The 13,156-nt window shown below is 30.9% G+C and overlaps 1 protein-coding gene and 1 long non-coding RNA gene across 5 annotated transcripts in view; one reads left to right on the top strand and one right to left on the bottom strand.

Moving 5' to 3' along the window:
- Positions 1-13,156, bottom strand: part of LOC148948608 (protein madd-4-like) — a 511,292-nt gene that overhangs the window by 321,062 nt on the left and 177,074 nt on the right. The window contains exon 1 of one of the 4 annotated variants that reach the window (XM_089094506.1): positions 5,469-5,598. The exons of the other annotated variants lie outside the window; for them this stretch is intronic. The gene's annotated coding sequence lies outside the window, so the exon portion shown is untranslated. Of the gene's footprint in view, positions 1-5,468; positions 5,599-13,156 lie in introns of those variants that run through there. 4 annotated transcript variants of the gene reach the window in all.
- LOC148948609 (uncharacterized) overlaps positions 5,566-13,156 on the top strand; it is a 90,432-nt gene continuing 82,841 nt past the window's right edge. The window contains exon 1 of the long non-coding RNA XR_016142228.1: positions 5,566-5,634. This is a non-coding gene — a long non-coding RNA (uncharacterized LOC148948609). The remainder of the gene's footprint in view (positions 5,635-13,156) is intronic.

The following is a 13,156-nucleotide window of genomic DNA, read 5'->3' as shown; positions in this document are numbered from 1 at the left end:
ACTGATAACCCTCAATTCGCCAATCCCTTACCCCTTTTTTTGCAAATGTCAATCAAATGTCATTTGCAAATCCGATTGTAGAAGCGTGTTTAATCACGTTGCTTGGAAAGGTATCCACGAGTACATGCTCTGGAAATGTTTGCAATTCTTATCAATAACAAAAAACCAGTTTCTTGTACGCTTCATATCTATTACACTATTATCTTGTCCCGTTTCTTGTCCCGTTTCATGTATCGTTCATATTGTATACACTATTATCTTGTCCCGTTTCTTGTCCCGGTTGTGATCCCTATTACCTTACTACTGACTCTGGGCCTTGGCTATTCTACTTTTACAACACTCACTGTAGTGTTGGGCGATATTGGATATCGATATCGATACATCGCACTAAATATCGATATCAAAAATCGAAACGTAAATATCGATATAAAAAACGATATTATGTTGACTTTTTCTGGTATCTACCGCTGAACGTCCAGCAGAATTGTCCTCAAAATGTTTTCTGGGGGGAATTTTCACAAGGAATGGAATTGTCTGGAGTAGGGGGATCTTACACGGGAGGAAATTTCCAAGGAACCATTTTCTTGGGAAAGATTTTCCGAGGATAGAGAAGTCAGATTTTCCAACATTATTTGAAAAAACAATTATAAATTAAATAAAAAATCAAATTTTTTCAACTAAAAATAAGGATCAACATTAAAACTTAGAACAAACAGAAATTATCCCGTGTATGAGGGGAGATCCCTGTACTAAAACCTCACTCTTTAGGCTAATTTTAACCTTCCGCACCAATTATTTAAGAACAGCTCCTGAAACACAAGAGGCGTTTAATTTGACTAGGGATATTTTTAAAATACAAGAATAAACTTCGGCGTGAAGAGCGAGGTTTTGAGGAGAGGTTATCCCCCTCATATACGGAATAATTTATGTTCTCTTAAGTTTTAATGTTACTTCTTACTTTCAGTTAAAACAAAAAATGTTTTTGTTATTTAATCACTGAAAGGCACAACCAATTCTCAGGGGGAAATATGGGAATGTTGCTGATTTTGAATAGCCAATAATAGGCAGTAGCTTTTGTTTCTTTATGCAGAGCGCGAGTAATTCTAAATCAGGGCTTTTGTGATATTCTTTCATGTAATTGAAGTTTTTTTGTATTTTATGTAACATTTGGAAAACATGTGTAAAATACTCTTTATTTATAATTTTTGTTAGTGAACTTGGGTATAACCTAAAGTTAATCTGAGCAAAAAAACGGATCAGAATTACCGATTATCAAAAGTAAAAATATTAATATATCGATATATCGTTTAATCAAATTATCACCCAACACCAGTTCACTGCACCCATCATCTTTGGAATGGCTAGGGATATTAACTTGGAACTTTCAGAGCCACTGCTACTACAACTATTACAACTGCTGTGACTGAGATTACTTAAGGCTGCGGTTGCGACTACTTCGACTACTTGCAACTGTGACAACCTGTGACTTCGAATAAAACTATTTGCAACTGGGACTCTATTTACTTTCTACGGCTACTGCAACTATATGTGGCTGCAATTGCAACTACTTAAGACTGTGACAACCTGTGACTGTGACTACTTGCATCTATGGCCACGACTATTTTTGATTATTTACGACTCTTATTACTTGCAACTCTGACTACTTGCGATTGCGACTGCTTATGAATACAACTTCGACTAAGGTTATTTTCGACTGCGACTTCGACCATTTACGACTATGACTATTAGTGGCTGCTACAACTGGTCACCGAGACTACTTACGACTTTGACTACTTGCAACTACGGCAACATGTGAATGCGACTAATCTAATCGTCACTGCAACTACAAATGTGAATACTTGCAGCTACTACTGTAGCTACTTGCGACTATTTACAACTGGGACTACTTGAGACTGTGGTTGCGACTACTTACGACTGCGAATGCAATAATTTACTAAAATTGACTACAACTGCTGCTAGTTGCGACTGTGACTATTACTACTAGTAATATTACTATAACCCCGATTGTGACTGTGAATGTAAGTACTACTTCTACAACCGCAACTTGAACTCCTAAACTAGATGAAAAGAGTATAAGTGCGTTCTGCTTGTTGAAATGGCCTAGTGATTCCAGGTTGTCAAAAAGGCTTATCTTCAATATCTCACGAATGGCTAAAGTTATCGAGTTGAAAATTCAAGAAGTTTTGAGGGGAAAGTTACACTAAATCAAAATACACACAACCTGGTGCATCGGGGTTGTCAAAGACCGTATCTGACCGTATCTATATTGATCTCAAGAATGACTACGGTATTAAATTGAAAGTTTCGGGGAATGCTAAGGGGATGTTAAACAAAAACAAAGACAGAATATGCACCCAAGTTGTGAAAATAGCATATCTTCATTACTCCAAGAACAGTTAGAAGAAGGCATTAAGTTTAAGCATTTAGATAATGTGGAAGGGAGTTTTGAGCTTAGACACTAAGCTGCAATATGTCAGGATCAGCTAAGATTATTAAAATTAAACTTTCAGGAAATGTCCATTGGGATGCTGAACTGGATCAAAAGACACCACATGCATCCAGGTTGACAAAAAGAGTATGTTTGAAATATCTCAGGAACAGTCAAGGGTATTAAGTTGAAACTTTCAGAGAATGTGGAAGGGATGTAAAACTTAATGAAAAGACACCGTAGTTAGCCTATCCTGATAGTCAAAAGGGTGTATTTGCAATATCTTGGAAACAGTTAATGAAATTAATAGAAACTTCAGGAAATGTTGAGGGAGTGTTGAACTAAATCATAAGATATTATATAAATGTGCATCTGTGATTCCCAACGTAGGGCAAGAGGCCCCACTGGTGGGTTATGTCAATATTTTGGTGGGTTATGGCAATATTTTGGTGGGTTATGGGCTTGAAGTCATACATTGTATAAAACATGTTGTTTTCTTAGATAATTTCGGAGACCACACTGCCTTTCCATGACGATAAATAAAAGTTCAAATAGGGATAAAATCCTTTTAATAGACAGTGATGATGATAACAGTGATAGAAATTCACAAAAAATGCCACATATTTCGGTCACATATACAGTGACCGAAATATCTGGTATTTTTTGTGAATTTCTATCACTGTTATCATCATCACTGTCTATTAAAAGGATTTTATCCCTATTTGAACTTCTATTTATCGTCATGTTGTTTTCAAAAAGTATTTTTATTAGCATAAAATATACCCAGAAGACGACCCGAAGAAAGATACGAAGTTAACGGCCTCTTAACCTTCTTTCAGTTGAATACAAGTGAAAATTTGAATAACAAAATTTAAATATCACGAGATTTTAAAATCATCAGGATTTTAGAAATGCCTAGGTGGGGCATGGCTCAAAATCAGTTGGTTACCACTGATCTATATTGATAAAATGGCGTGTGCAATATTTCTAAAATAACTGAAGGTATTACGTTGAAACTTACAGAGAATATTGAGGGATGTTGCACTTAATCGAAACACACTATGTGCATCCTGTTTGTCAAAAGGGTGCGTCTGCAATTTCTCAGGAATCGTATTTAGTCGGAACTTTTATAGAATGCTGAGGGGATGCTGAAATAAGTAAAAGATACTATTTACGAATGCCAAAGGGGCATTAGTAAAACATCTGGAATTTAGCTGGGATATTAAGTTTGAATTTCCAGGGAGTTTTGAATTCAATCAAAAGACACTAATGCATCCAGGTCGTCAGAGTAATATTTTTCCACACCGCACCTAGCAAACACTCATGGAAAGTCACAAACAAAAGAGTCAGAAATAAAGAGAACTGAGTGATTTCTCTGTTATATATTTATTCTCCTATTCCATTTTCATTTACATATAGTGTTTTGAATGTTCTCCATATTTTTCAAGCAATCTATTCGTAAGTTACTGGTGTATTTAAATCTTGGTTGAAGAACAGTTCCAAACCTTGATTTTAAATTGAACTAAATTAATACAATAAACATATTGAATACAAAAAAGCCAATGCCAGATCCCTTTTGCAACTTTAGAATTGAAATTAGAATCGGATATTTTAATCATTAAGCTGAAAAATAAAAAAAAAAAAATGGATTATTATTAACCAATGATAAAACTTTGGCAATCGAAAATTAACAATAATGTGTTTAAAAAAAAGCTTTAAAAGAAAAGCAGAGCCATAAAACTTTCCGAAAAAGAAGTTTTCAAAGAAAAATAAAGAGCTATTGCAGGCTTTAGTAAATTAAAGAGCGAAAGCACGCAGACTTTTAGCTCTTACGGTTTGGGGAGTGGGAGGGGTAGTAGGCAAAATCATGCATGTAGTAGATTCGGCTCGTTTTAAGTTTGACTTGAACATTCCAATAATTTTTACTGGTTTAGGTCTATTTTTCATCTATATCAGTATCTGTTATTTTATGTTTGATGTGACCATTTATTATAATTTCTGTTAGTTTCGGGTTTCATTTATTCTTTGATAACAATTTTTTGTTATCGTTTTAAATTTGAACACTAAGGGACTTCATCTCTACCCGTTTTAAGTTTGATATGACGCTTTACTTTTAACTAAAAAACTTCTTTTTCGGAATTCATATTCTTTTTTTTAATTAATAACAGGATATAATCAACGTTTTTTTGTTTTTGATTTTTTAAATAGACTAGAAAGCTTAAATCGTTTATGACAGCCTTTAATCATCCATGTCTGACGCCACATAAATAGAACATTGGTGAGCGCAATAGACTTATGCTAAGAGCTACTTATAGGAGGAAGGCAAAGAATCCCTTGAATATTCCTTAATTACAAAAACCATGCAAACGCCCATCTTTTTTCACTGTTATTCTTTTGCCGAAACATTAAACAGTCAGTGAAATTGGCTAATTAAGGTAATCAGTAAGTAGATCGAAGATGAATCAGTTACCAACTTAGGATCTTAATACATTTGGTAATTGGAACTCCCCAGTAGAGGTAATTATTGAGACCTTTTACGGGCTTCTCCTTTCTTTGAGCTCAATTAGATTCGAAGACGACAAGGTCCTCTTGTCTCCGTCTTTGGGAGCTGCGGATTTATGAGATAATATTCATTTGCGAGTTTTATCGAATTCCGTTCATAAGATGCTACAGAATAAAGAATGAGCTCTAAATGCTTGTTTTCCTGGTACAAGAAAAACCTGGCTATTCCGCGAAGACATATTTCTTAAGACAAATTAGTAAACCTCATACGTTGAAAGCCTTTGAGCAAAAATAAAGTAAACCTATAACAGTAAGGTCCGCAGACTGGTCAATCTTTGGTTCAACCAGTAGCTCATGGTTCACACAAGAGCAGTAATTGGTTGCGCGGCAATTTTGTTGCCAACTTGAAGAATTTTACGCAACTAACTAGGGAATTTTTTTGGACAAATTTCTTCTACATAACAGTAACATCCATTTATGTCATTGTTTGTACATATGTTTTAAAATTAAACAATACCTATGACAGAGATAATCCTATGCGAACATAACGGCAATTAAAATTTGTCATTGATCCAATTCAATTCACGAGTGTTGCCTACAGTAGCAATTTATTTTCTGTGTAAAACTAACAGCAATCATGGAGAGAGGTAGAGATGTATTGCGATATTTAGAGCAGATTTAATGTAAGATTTTCAAAGTCTTAAAAATACAATTGACTATATTTTTCTAGTTTTTAACAGTAGATATTAGCAAAAACTGACATCTGACGGCCCTTAGTGGTTGAATTCAAAGATAAGCAATTAGTTTTTCTGCGCATCTGGCAGGGGCAACGTCGCAATTTTCCACAATAGCTTTATCTTATATTCAGGACGGCTAAGACTACTGAATTAAATAGAAGTATCTCCTCAAAAGGAGCACTTTATTATTTTTTATTTTACTTTTTTTTTGCAAATGATCCTCCTACTGTGCCTAGGTCAAGTTTATTAAGGATGCATAGTAAAAGAATCTCCTACCACACGTGAGAGCGCCACTAAAATTCTGCAGTCTGTGAACGTGCCCCCCTCCCCCCCCCCCCAAAAAAAAATTGCCTCTGCTAGTATCAAGAGTTTTTACTGCTGTCGTCTGGGTTTCTAAGGTGTCTTCTCCATACTCTTGTTTCTTGCCTTTCACTCATAATTATGACAAAAAAAGGATTTTATAAATACCTATGAAAAACTTTTGATCATATTTTGATAAGGAATAAATGTTAAGTTCGGATCATACATTTTTTTTCCAATGAACAATTCAAAACAATCTGTGGTAAATTTTTCGCAGTTCATATTATTGACTTACGAATAAAGTGAACATACCACTCGATGCCTTTTTTATGCTCTTTCTGAATATAATAATCGCTTCTATTGCAAATTTAAATTTACTCACCCCCAATCCCCTAATGTGCCCTGAATATACCCTGAATATGCCATGAATCGTCGATGGCAAAGTTTCGAATAGCAAAATTCAGCGCTATTTTTGTTGACGGCATTCGAAAAACTTGAAACGGTAGGAAAACGTTTTATATTTGAGTTGCCTAATAAATAAAGTTTAGATTATTATAAATAAATATTTTTGGAATATGTTACTCTTGAACAGCTTACTTATAAACTAGTAATATGTTTTTTTTTACCACTTTTCAATAACTTAACTAGTGTTGATAACGTCTGTGTGTGGTTACAATTCAGGGTATATATTTGCACATTAGTGGGGTGGGGCGAGTAAATTTAAATTTGCGATAGAAGAAATTATTATACTCGCAAAGAGCATAAAAAAGGCATCAAGTGGTATGTTCACTTTATTCGTAAGTCAATAATATGAACTGCGAAAAATTTATCCAATCTATTACGCTTTAGTCCGAAAAAAAAATTAGACATGTTAAGATTTTCATATTGTAGATTTTTGGCTCAAGGCCAGAAACACAGCTCTCGGCCAGAAACAAGGAAAAATCCTGCAGATTTTAGTAGTGATACTCCGAGGACAACAGTGGGACGAACATCATATAAAACCTACCAAACACGTTATACTCGGACCAAAAGCTATATGCAATTTTGGAGATTAATTGTATAACGCAACCAGAACCAGTTACTTAAATTACATAATTTATTCTATAATACAGAAAAGTATCTCATTTGCATAATTCATACCTGAGTAAGAATATCAAGATATATTCAACTTTCAGAAATCTTTTGATTCAAGCATTAAAGGCACTTAACTCAGGATTTGAATATTCAGATAAAACCAAATGACGATAATAAGAATATTTTTATATGGATTGAATGACACAGGTAAAATGTTAAAATTGCTTACCAACTAAAGGCAAGTCTGAGGAAATGGTGACTCCCACGCCACATTATATAATTGTCAGAATATGATTAGAATATATTCAACCTTTCTCAAGTCGACTGATTCGATTAAATTAGCTTCACTTCTTTGGCTCTGGTCGCTGTAATACACAAGTACCAAATGCGGAGTGAGGCTAATATAAAATATTGTTTGGTATTGGAGCATGCCTGAAGGTGAAACAAATAAAATTGTAGGCGCCGAGAAAAGAATTTTAATATAGAAATCCAGAACAATCCTTTGAAACCCAGTGCAATCCTTAGAAATTAAGAAGTGAGATGGTTATTGGTTTGAACCACCCTGGACCCTAATCACCATGGTCCCCAGCCACCAAAGACCCCAATCGTCAAGGACCCCAACCTCCAAGGGCACCCACCCCCAACTTTTTGGCCCTCCTTCCTTTTTTATACTTTTTTCAAGTTTTTTTTACTTTTTTAAACTTTTATTTTTATTTTTTATATTTTTTTAACATGGAAGTTTTTTCAACTTTTTTTACATATCTTAAAATGTCATGATATATACTTAAAACAAAAAAAATTCACATTTAATATATTCAAAATATAAAATGAGAATGATATAAATATGTTAGTCGTGACCTTTACTATTAGAAAAATAATGTTTGTAGTAGCACTTTTCTTTTTTTGGACTGAATTCTTTTTTGGACTTGGAAATTATTCAATTTTTTTTTATTATTATTATTTTTATTTATTCGGTTTTTTCAATGGTACTGTATATGATTTTTCTAAGGTATATTTTTTTTCACGAATATATTTTTCAATGGGTAATCATTTTTCATGAGGATATTTTTGATATATTGGTAAACAAAGGTCTGCTTCCAAGATGTTTTAGATATATTTTCCAAATGAATAATTTTTTTCTATGGTATGTTTTTTTTCATGGATATATTTCTCCATGGATAATAATTTTTCATTAGGATATTTTTCATATATCGTAAAACGCTGGTCTACTTCCAAGTAGTTTTGGGTACATTTTTCAAATGAATCATTTTTCCAAGGTATATGTTTGTCATGGATATATTTTTCAAAGGGTAATTATTTTTCAATGTATTGATAAACATAGGTATACTTCCAAGTTGTTTTGGGTAAATTCTTCAAATTATTCATTTTTACAAGGTATTTTCATATGCATAAGTGGATAGGTTAGGTTACATTAAGTTAACTACTTTTAAGTTAGATTCATTTAGGTTAGGTTAGCATGGGCGACCCGGGTACCTGCAGCCAACCTAAAATCATCACTTTTTTCAAATAACTTCATATACATTTAAAAATTAAAGATGGCGACACCTCTCAGACACACGGGCATAGTGAGAGAAACATGCAAAAAGATAGGTTTCATTTAGGTTCACATAGCGTGGCGCGCCAAAGTGAACCTAAATGAAACTTACTTTTTCCATGTCTAACTTAAAAGCAGTTAACTTAATGTAACCTAACCTATCCACTTATGCATATGAAAATACCTTGGAAAAATAATTCATTAGAAAAATATACCCAAACTAGCTTGGAAGTAGACCTATGTTTATCGATACATAAAAATAAATTACCCATTGGAAAATATATCCATACAAAAATATACCTTGGAAAATGATTCATTTGAAAAATATACCCAAAACAACTTGGAAGTAGACCTCTGGCTTACGATATATTAAAAATATCCTCATGAAAAATTACCCATGGAAAAATATATCCATGAAAAAAAATATACCTTGGAAAAATGATTCATTAGAAAAATATCTCCAAAACAACTTGGAAGTAGACATTTGTTTATCAATATATTAAAAATATTCTCATGAAAAATAATTATCCGTGGAAAAATATATACATGAAAAAAAATATAACTTGGAAAAATGATCCATTTGAAAAACAAGACCAAAAGAACTTAGAAATAATTACCCATGGAAAAATATATTCATGAAAAAAATGCCTTGGAATAATGATTCTTTTGAAAAATATACCCAAAACAATTTGGAAGTATACCTCTGTTTTACCACATATTAAAAAAATTCTCATAAAAATAATTACCCATGGAAAAATATATTCATGAAAAAACATACCTTGGAAGAATGATTCATTAGAAAAATATATCCAAAACAACTTGGAAGTATACATTTTTTTTATCAATATATTATTAATATTCTCATGAAAAATAATTACCTATGGAAAAATATATCCATGAACAAAAAATACACCTTGAAAAAATGCTTCAGTTAAAAAATACACTCAAAACAACCTGGAAGTATACCTCTGTTCAAGGCCGTACCCAGAGGGAAGGGCTAGGAGGCTTTGAACCCCCCCCCCACCCGAAATATTTGTTTGACTCGTAAAAACGTAACAAAAATGGATATAAACAAATTTTGTATGCCTTTTTTGAGGGTTCTTTGTGTAACGTCCTCCCCCTCGAAATAAATCTTTGAGTAAAACCCCCTCCGAAAAAAAATCCTGGGCACGGCCTTGCCTCTGTTTACCGTTATATTAAAAAAAAATTTATTAAAAATAATTACCGTTGTAAAAATATATCCATGAAAAAATATATAACTTGGAAAAATGATTCATTTGAAAAACAAGACCAAAAAACTTGGAAATAATTAACCTTGGAAAAATATATCCATGACAAAAATGCCTTGGAAAAAACGATTCATTTGAAAAATATAATCAAAACAATTTGGAAGTATACCTGTTTTACGACACATTAAAAAATATTCTCATAAAAAATAATTACCCATGGAAAATATATTCATGAAAAAAAATACTTTGGAAAAATGATTCATTTAAAAAATACACCAAAAAGAACTTGGAAGTATACCTCTGTTTATCGATGCATCAAAAATACCCCATAAAAATAATTATCCATGGAAAATATATCCAAGAAAAAAATACCTTTAAAAATGATTCATTAGAAAAATATATCGAAAACAACTTGGAAGTAGACATCTGTTTATAAATATATTAAAAATATTCTCATGAAAAAATAATTACCCAAGGAAAAGTATATCCACGAAAAAAAAATATTCCTTGGAAAAATGATTCATTTGAAAAATAAGAAGAAAAAATTTTGGAAGAAGAACTCTGTTTATCGATATATTAAAAATATCTTCATGAAGAATAATTACCCATGGAAAAATATATCCATGAAAAAAAATGCCTTGGAACAAATAATTCATTCGAAAAATATACCAAAAACAACTTGGAAGTATGCCTAAAAAAATATTACCCATGAAAAAATATATCCATGACAAAAAAAATATATCTTGGAAAAAATTATTCCTTTGAAAAATATACCCAAAACAACTTGGAAGTCGACCACTGTTTAACGATATATTAAAAACATCCTAATGAAAAATAATTACCCATGGATAAATATAACTTTAAAAATATACCCAAAACAACTTGGACGTATACCGCAGTTTATATATTAAAAATGTCCTCATGAAAAAAATAATTACCCACAGAAAAATACATCCATGAAAAAAATATACCTTGGAAAAATTATTCAATTGAAAAATATACCCAAAACAACTTGGAAGTAAATCTCTGTTTATCGATATATTAAAATCATGAAAAATAATTACCATGAAAAAATATATCCATGAATAAAAATACTTTGGAAAAAATGATTCATTTGAAAAATATACCCAAAACAACTTGGAAGTATACCTCTGATTTACGATATATTAGAAAATATCCTCATGAAAAATAAATACCCATGGAAAAATATATCCATGAAAAAAAACCTTGGAAAAATGATTGATTTGAAAAATCAAACCAAAACAAATAGGAAGAAGACCTCTGTTTATCGACATATTAAAAATTTCCCCATGCAAAAAAAATCACCCATGGAAAAGTGTATCCATGAAAAAAATCTTGGAAAAAAATGATTTATTTGAAAAATATACCCAGAAAAACTTTGAAGTATACCTCTGTTTTAAGATATATTGAAAATATTTTTATGAAAAATAATTACCCATGGAAAAATATATCCATGAAAAAAATATACCTTAAAAAATCATTCATTTGAAAAATATACCCAAAACAACTAGGAAGTAGACATCTGTTTAGTTAATATATAAAAAAAAATGTCCTCATGAAAAATAATCACCATGTAGAAATATATCTATGAAAAAAATATATACGGTACCTATGAAAAAGATTCATCGGAAAAATATAGCCAAAACAGCTTGGAAGTAAACCTCTGTTTATTAATGTATTAAAAATACTCTCATGAAAAAATAATTACCCCTGGAAAAATATATCAATGACAGAAACAATATACCTTAGAAAAAATTATTCATTTGAAAAGTATACCAAAAATATCTTGGAAGTATACCTCTGTTTACCAATATATTAAAAATATCCTCATGAAAAAAATAACTACCCACAGAAAAATATATCCATGAAAAAAAATATACCTTGGAAGAATTATTCATTTGAAAAATAAAACCAAAACAACTTGGAAGAAGACGTCTGTTTATCGATATATTAAAAATATTCTCATGAAAAATAATTACCATGGAAAATATATCCACGAAAAAAATACCTTGGAAAAAATAATTCATTTGAAAAATAAAATCAAAACAACTTGGAAGTAGACCTCTGTTTTACGATATATTAAAAATATCCTCATGAAAAATAATTACCCATATAAAAATATATCCATGAAAAAATACCTTAGAAAAATGATTTATTTGAAAAATAAAACCAAAACAACTTGGAAGAAGACCTCTGTTTATCGACATATTAAAAATTTCCCCATGGAGAAAAATTAACCATGGAAAAGTATATCCATGAATAAAAACCTTGGAAAAAAATGATTTATTTGAAAAATATACCCAGAAAAACTTTGAAGTTTACCTCTGTTTTACGATATATTGAAAAATTTTTTATGAAAAATAATTAGCCATGGAAAAATATATCCATGAAAAAATATACCTTAGAAAAATGATTCATTTGAAAAATGTACCCAAAACAACTAGAAAGTAGACATCTCATTAGTTAATATATTAAAAAAACATCCTCATGAAAAAAATTTATCTTGGAAAATGATTCATTTGAAAAATATACCCAAAACAGCTTGGAAGTAAACCTCTGTTTATTAATATATTTAAAATACCCTCATGAAAAAATAGTTACCCCTGGACAAATATATCCATGACAAAAACCATATACCTTGGAAAAAATTATTCATTAGAAAAATATACCCAAAACATCTTGGAAATAATTACCCATGAAAAAATATACCCAAAACAATTTAGAAATATACCTCTGTTTTACGATATATTAAAAATATCCTCATAAAATATAATTACCCATGGAAAAATATATTCATGAAAAAAAATACCTTGTAAATAAAGGATTCATTAGAAAAATATATTCAAAACAACTTGGAAGTAGGCATTTCTTTATCAATATGTTAATAATATTCTCATGAAAAATAATTAGCCATGGAAAAATATTTCCCTGAACAAAAATTACACCTTGGAAAAATTATACATTTAAAAAATACACGCAAAACAACTTGGAAGTAAACCTCTGTTTATCGTTCTAATCCTCATGAAAAATGATTACCCATGGAAAATATATCCATTAAAAAAATATATGTATATAAAATAAATGTCCAAAAAAATTAACTCCAAAAAAAAGAAGTGCTACTACAAACATTATTTTTCTAATATTAAAAGTCACGACTCACATATCTATATCATTCTCATTTTGTATTTCAAAATTATTAAATGTGAATTTTTTGTTAAAGTATATTTCATGATATTTTAAGACATTTAAAAATAAAGTTGAAAAATTTTCTATGTTCAAAAAATGTATA

The sequence above is a fragment of the Artemia sp. Qi Xiang Cuo genome, chromosome 9 (genome assembly GCF_049724085.1).
Source record: "Artemia sp. Qi Xiang Cuo chromosome 9, ASM4972408v1, whole genome shotgun sequence".
In the NCBI taxonomy this organism is placed as follows: Eukaryota; Metazoa; Arthropoda; class Branchiopoda; order Anostraca; family Artemiidae; genus Artemia; species Artemia sp. Qi Xiang Cuo.
This window is presented reverse-complemented; position numbering and strand designations above follow the sequence as displayed.